This window comes from Malania oleifera, chromosome 1 (genome assembly GCF_029873635.1).
Source record: "Malania oleifera isolate guangnan ecotype guangnan chromosome 1, ASM2987363v1, whole genome shotgun sequence".
Taxonomy (NCBI): domain Eukaryota; kingdom Viridiplantae; phylum Streptophyta; class Magnoliopsida; order Santalales; family Ximeniaceae; genus Malania; species Malania oleifera.
This window is the reverse complement of record NC_080417.1, coordinates 84,562,011-84,569,305: the sequence shown is the minus strand read 5'-3', so window position 1 is coordinate 84,569,305 and position 7,295 is coordinate 84,562,011.

Sequence of the window (7,295 nt, the reverse complement as noted above, 5' to 3'; positions counted from 1 at the left end):
GTGTAGAATAGTTAAGGTATGAATTGTATGTTAGATTATAGAATAGATAGTGTTTTTGGCTTTGGGAGAGTTTTATTTTATGTATATATTTGTAATCTCCCAGACCCCCTGAATGTAACGATGGTATTCCTCTGCCATAAGTGAGGGTAAGTAATGAAATAAGTGGCCAATTTTTCTTCAAGGGATGGTGTAAAGTACAGACAGCAAATTTTGAGGACGAAATTTTATAAGGAGGGGAGAATGTAGTGACCCAGGAATTAGAATGATTAAATAATAGAGAGAAGGAAAAATTCAAAAGGGTTAAAATAGGGTTCATCAACGAATGCCCTGGTTTCATTGATGAACTCTCTATAGGATTCGTGGATAGGTCTCAGTGTTCGTTGATGAAGAGATACCGAGAAGGGGTGTTTCGGACCCATTGGTTTGTCAACGAAATCCTTACCTTTTTCGACGAACTCCCTTCTTTGCCTCGTCGACGAAGCCACGTGTCTTGTCGACAAAGCCACGTGTCAAGAAGCCTATAAATACGCAAAAATTGGGTTGTCAGTGAAAGAATCATTTTTCTCTCATTTTCTCTCTCTAGAAATGGATCCTCTCTACTTATCTCTAGATTTTCGGCCCTATTTGTCCCCAGTTCAACGATAAGAAGCTACCACGATGATCCTAGGGAGACTTTCTACAACTTAACTAGAGCAAAAGTTTGGTTTGAGAAGTTTGGGAACTATCTCAAAATCAAGGTAAGTATATTGTTTAAGGATTATTTGGTTTGTAGGTTTTTCTAAACCTAGATTTAGCAATAGATGTTGTTATACTAGTGTTTGAGATGATTTATATGGGTGTTGTGAATTTAGGGTTTTGGGACTTATACTACAGGCAAGTTAAGGGACCTAGAGGGTGTTCCTAGGAACCTAGGTAAGATAATGAATAGTTTATAATTCAAGAAATATGAGTATGAAAATTTATTTTGGGGAATCCAATTATTTGATAGGAATATATATATATATATATATATATATATATATATATGTGTGTGTGTGTGTGTGTGTGTGTAATTTTAGGATTATGGAATTATTGACGCCATGGGCATGAGTTAGAATCCATAGGCGAGTTCAGTTAGCCAAGTAAGGGAAATATGTTATGCTAGTAAATTCATAATTTTTTTTTTTTGTAAATTATAGTATTTATTTATTTAGATATAGGGTATAAATTATACAATTGTATAGATTTTAGAACATGAGTTTTCTTAATTGTGTGGCCTGAGTAGATATTTGTTCAATATAGAGTTTATATAGTTTTTCAGAATACCATGATTTATAGTATTTTTGACACAGAAATATGTTTTACCAGATTTTACAGAATTATAAATTATAGTGTATATACAGACATATATTATACAGACAAATATTTTACAGATAGATATTATACAGACAGATATTATATAAACAGATATTTTACAGACAAATATTTTATAGTATTTATAGAAATACCATGATTCCCAGAATTACAAAACCATAACACTCAGGTATTACAGTTTATCCAGTCAGATAATACAGATCAGATATATAGATATTTCAATCAGATATTATAGTATTTACAGATCAAACTTACAATGTTATGGTTATTTCGAAATCATGATGAAACAATAAGATAATTATATATTAGTATTATATAGTATCAGACCCTGATGAAATATTTCAATCATATTAATTATTTCAGTCAGCAGAGCACGGTACCATAGCTATTTCAAATCAGAGTGCAGCCACAGCTCAGATAGTGTGTGGATTTCCATCAACCGTGCCTGGGAGGGATTGTAGGCTCCCCAGTATTATGGGTAGAGGTGGCTAGTTTGACGAGGTAGATGCCAGTACCGAGCCTTTAGAGGGATTGCAGTAAGCCCGGACTAAGGATTGATAAAGTATCAGCTGACTTATCCTGGTAGGTCAACTAGAGTTAAGTCCCTCCTACGGGATGCACAACCTTGTCATGAGGGGTTAAATCATGACATACATATTTCCATGGTAGTTTTCACAGTTATTTATATATATATATATATATATATAGATTTACAAAATCACAAAAAATATATTATAATACTAGCAGTATGAATAAATAGAAAACTCAGATATTACAAATGTATTTAAGCCACATAGGTGTGAGTTACACAGTATTATATTTTATATGATATCTCAGTTTAGTTATTTATCCGTAAATTATTTATGCAAACTCAGTTTCCATACACTAGTAATAGCATATTTCTTCTTACTGAGAGTTGTCTCATCCTAGTAACTTAACATTTTTCAGGTGATCCTGCTAGGCGAGCAGATCAGACTCGTAGGTAGAAAAGACATCTACACTACCATGTGTGTAAGGTAAGTGTTAATAGGGGATTATATTTTGAGTAGTGTTCAGAAGTTTTTTGGTAAATGATGTTGGGACGATGTAATCATAGAAGTCGTGTAAAGTGAGAATGGAATCTTCATCTCCTAGAGCCACTATGCAAAAGAAATACTAGAGAACTTTGGGGTGGACAACTGCAACCTTGTGACAACTCCGGTTGAAATGGGATTGGAGTTAAGAAATAATGAGCAAGGAGATGTTAACCCCACATATTTCAAGATTCTGGTTGGAAGCTTGTGGTATTTGATGTGCACTAGACCAAACATACTCTATAGAGTTGGATTTGTCAATAGGTACATAGAGACTCCTGACTAGTCCCATCCAAATGCAGCAAAGAGGATATTTGACTATTTCAAGGGTACCATAACTGATGGTATGTTCTATTTATCAAGAGGTGATTGCAAACTTTTTGTCTATTTAGATAGCGATTGGAGAAGGGATTTTGATGAAAGAAAAAGCATGATTGTGTTGATTTTTTGAGTCTGTATCCTGTTTTGATTATAAAAAAATATAGTATCTCATCTGTGTGCTAACTGTATGAATAGGTGTATTTTTCTAAGCATGATTGATAGATAAGAGATGGAAGCTGAGACACACTTAAATGAGCACATCTTTTGGCGAACCCCATGGAATTGACGAGGAGCAGAGCATGAAGCCTTCGTTTATTTTAAGTTATATTTTTATTCAGGTATGTAATAATAATCTATCGGTCTATAATAATTACTGCATGACATGCATGGTAGGGACTATAAGCTCAAGACCTTAAGGATTCGGTCGACCGGTGCCAGATTTTTTGGGTCGGCTCTCAAAGACCTTAACTAACTCTAGGTCCCAAATTATCACATGAAAAGTCCCCATAATCTAAAAATTAATTATCATGTGAATAGGGGTGACTTCATAAGAAAAATAGGGCTGAATTGCACAAGTTTGGTGTGTTTGGTCGATCGAACCCCGACACACAGAGAACTTTTGTCGACTAAAGTTCCCAAGGGTCAAAAGTTTGACCAGTTGGTCGATCGACCATAAAATGAATTGCAACGCCCTAGTCGACCGAATTGGCATGTGGGAAATCCCAATGCCTTGGTCGACCAAACCTTTAGGTTTAATATGTCTTGGTCGATCGAACTCATGAAGTTTGGTCAACCAATCTTTTCCCAGTCGATCGAACCTCAAAGGTTTTGAAATCGCCTTGAGTCTGGTCGACTGAACCTATAGTTCAAAAATGCATCGGTCAACCGAACCTGACAATTGGGTATACCAAACTTAAGTATGGTTGACCAAACCTCTCGGGTTGGCCTAATTTTTACTAAGGTTAAAAGAGGTAAATCAAGGTTAATTTCTTAAAACTCAATTAAAAAATTTTGATAATTCCCATGGTGTCCCCCAACGGTCATAATCCTTCCCTTCTCTATCTATATGAGTTCATTTGCATATTTAAGCAAGGGATTAGGGATTTGGATTGGCCAAAAATCCTCTGTATTTTTTAAAGCAAATTTTTCCCATACTAAGCCTATACCCTCACATATTACTACCTTCTTGATAATCCAAGCCTTGTGAGAGTACCTAAAGTGATTATACTCCATTCAATCTTGCTCAAAAACTCTCATTGCATTATTTGTTATTTGATTTTCATATTGAGAGTTAAAATTAAGTTTTGCCACTGATTTAATCTAATAAATCTTGTGCGGGGAAAACTTAAGAGCTTGTGGATCTTTGCATTCATATTGCAAGAAACCTAAGGCTTTTATTTTGTGTGTGCAAAATATTTTTCACAAGCTATTTTCAAATATCTCTTAAGCTTGATCATTGAGAAAATATTAATGAGATATTTTGATTGTTATTGGTTTAAGTCTTTGAAACCCTAGATTGTTCTTGAGATATATTTTTATACAAAGTTTCAAAGATTAGCTTATTGATACACTCTGGTGCTAGATTGAATATAGACGTTATCTTGAGTGTTGATTGCACACTTACATCACTGAGCTAATAGTTCTTACATTATTGGTTTACATTGATTATACTGTGTTGTATTGTAGTACATATCTGCTTGAGTAGAAGCACTTTATTTGTACGCAAAATTATATTGATTGTTGTATTCAAGGCGTGGGCTTGAAGAGGGAGACTAACCCTAGTAAATAGTCTTGGATTGGCTTGGACCTGGTAAGGAAAGTTAGGTGCACCATCCTGGTAAGGTGCGGTTGTAGGTTGAGGTTAGCCTCGTTAATTGACCTGGTTGTAAACGGTGCCGCTCCACCTGTTAAGTGAGCATTAGTGGAATCCTCGGGCTTACGAGTTAGAGGCAGGTATGTAGGTAGTATTGGTCAAACCCCAATAACATATCATGTGTGCACTGTTTATATTTCCGTAATTTATATTTCCGCACATGTATGTTACATTGTGAATGCTGCGCATGATTTAATTCCAGCATATCATTATCCGTGCAATTGGTGTATGATTAGACAGACCATAGGTTGTGTTATACTAACATCTAGTTTAACCTAGGAAGAAAGTTTAAATTTCCAATTCACCCCCCCCCCCCTCTTGGGAATACACCAAAGTCAATAGACTGAATTCACATTCTTCATGGGAGATACAATGTTTACATGGTCATCAAAGAAGCAACCCATCATAATCTTGTCATCATGTGAAGCTGAGTATATTGCTGCTAGTTCAGCTATTTGTCATTATATATGGACAGGAATGTATTAAAGTATCTAGATTTCTTCAAGATGACCCCATAGAAGTCTATATTGACAATCAGTCAGTGATTGCACTTGCGAAAAATCTATCCTTCTATGAAAGAAGCAAATATATTGATACTCGGTATCATTTTCTTAGGGAGCATGTCAAGAAGAAAGAAGTGGAGCTAATGTCTTGCAAAACATATGATCAGATTGCTGATATTTTTACGAAACCACTCAGGTAAGATAATTTTGCAAGACTGAAGACAATGCTCAGAATGATAAGGTCAGGAGAGTCAAGTTTAACACTACCAAAAAACTGGTTTTTAGTGACGAAATTTTATCTGTCACTAAAAGTAGGTATTAGTGGCAGTTTCGAAACAATAACTAATAGTTTCGTCAATAAAACTCATAAAATATAGCAGAAAACCATTTTTCCTGCAAAAATTATCCCGGGAAAATATTAACGACGATTTTTGCGATATTAGTGATGAATTAAATCCGTCACTAAAAGAAATTTATTAGTGACGGTTAAATAACTGTCACTACTATTATTTAAAAAAATAAAATAAAATTAGTTTATCACTAATACGGCACTATTAGTGACGAATTTGAAACCGTAACTAATAGTTTCGTCAATAAAACTCAGAAAATATAGCAGAAAACCATTTTTCCTGCAAAAATTATCCCGGGAAAATATTAGCGACGATTTTTGCAGTATCAGTGATGAATTAAATCTGTCACTAAAAGAAATTTATTAGTGACGGTTAAATAACTGTCACTACTATTATTTAAAAAAATAAAATAAAATTAGTTCAGAGTATTAGTGACGAATATAACGATTCGTCTCTATTAGCCCCTTATTAGTGACGGATTTGGGAACCATCACTAATACTTCATTTAATTAAAAAAAAAAAAATTAGTTCAGTGTATTAATGACGAATCTTCAGATTTGTCACTATTAACCCCTTATTAGTGACGGATTCGGAAACTGTCACTAATACTTCATTTATTTAAAAAAAATAGAAAAAAATTTAGTTCGGAATATTAGTGACGAATGTGAAGATTCGTCACTATTAGCCCCTTATTAGTGATGGATTTGAGAATCGTCACTAACATTTCCCTTTTTAAAAAATAAAAAATAAAAATTTTAATTTCAGAGTATTAGTGACGAATTTGCATATTCGTCACTATTGACCCATTATTAGTGACGAGTTTGAGAAATGTCACTAATACTTCCCTTATTTAAAAGAAATTAAAAAAAAAATTCAGACTATTAGTGACGAATTTATATATTCGTCATTATTGGCTCCTTATTAGTGACGAATTTTATAACCGTCACTAATACTTCCCGTATTTAAAAAAAATAAAAAATTTTTGTTTCAGACTATTAGTGATAAATATTCAAATTCGTCACTATTGGCCCTTTATTAGTGACGGATTTGAGAATCGTCACTAATACGTCCCTTATTTAAAAATAAAAAATAAAATTTTATTAAACACTATTAGTGACGAATTTTAAGATTCGTCACTAATAGTTTTACACAGAAAAGCCGCACGCGGGTTCCCCAATCTATCTTTCCCTTGAAGCCTCCTCATTTCCCTCCACTCTCAATCTCTCCATCTCTCTTCGTCTCTCCGATCTCTCTCTCTATCTCTCCATCTCTCAATCTCTCCATCTGTCTTCGTCTCTCCGGTCTCTCTCAATCTCTCAATCTCTCCATCTCTCTTCGTCTCTCCAGTGTCTCTCTCTCAGTCTGTCCATGTAATAACCCCAAAAATGATTATACAAGATTAGTGGGGTAATTCCCAAAAAAAAAAAAAATTTAATTAATTAATTAAATTTAAAATAAAAATAATTAAAATTTATTTTTATTTTTATTAATAAAATTTATTATTATTATTATTATTATTATTATTATTATTATTATTATTATTATTATAACTTACAAGCTTCTTGGAGGATTTCCTTCAGGAAGCATCTTCCTAATTTGCAGAGCTGTAGACCCCTCCTTCTTCTTTTTCTATTTCATTCTGCACAGGAGACCTGCGCAGTCTCTCTCTCTCCTTCTCTCTTTAGTTTCGTGACGGATTTTAACCAGATCGAAAATCAGAAAATCCCACTGAACTCCATTCTTCGCTGCCGTTATTTCTACCGGAGCGGATCGATGGTAGGAGCGGCGTAGGCATATCTCCTAGCATAAGCCAATTTCTCCT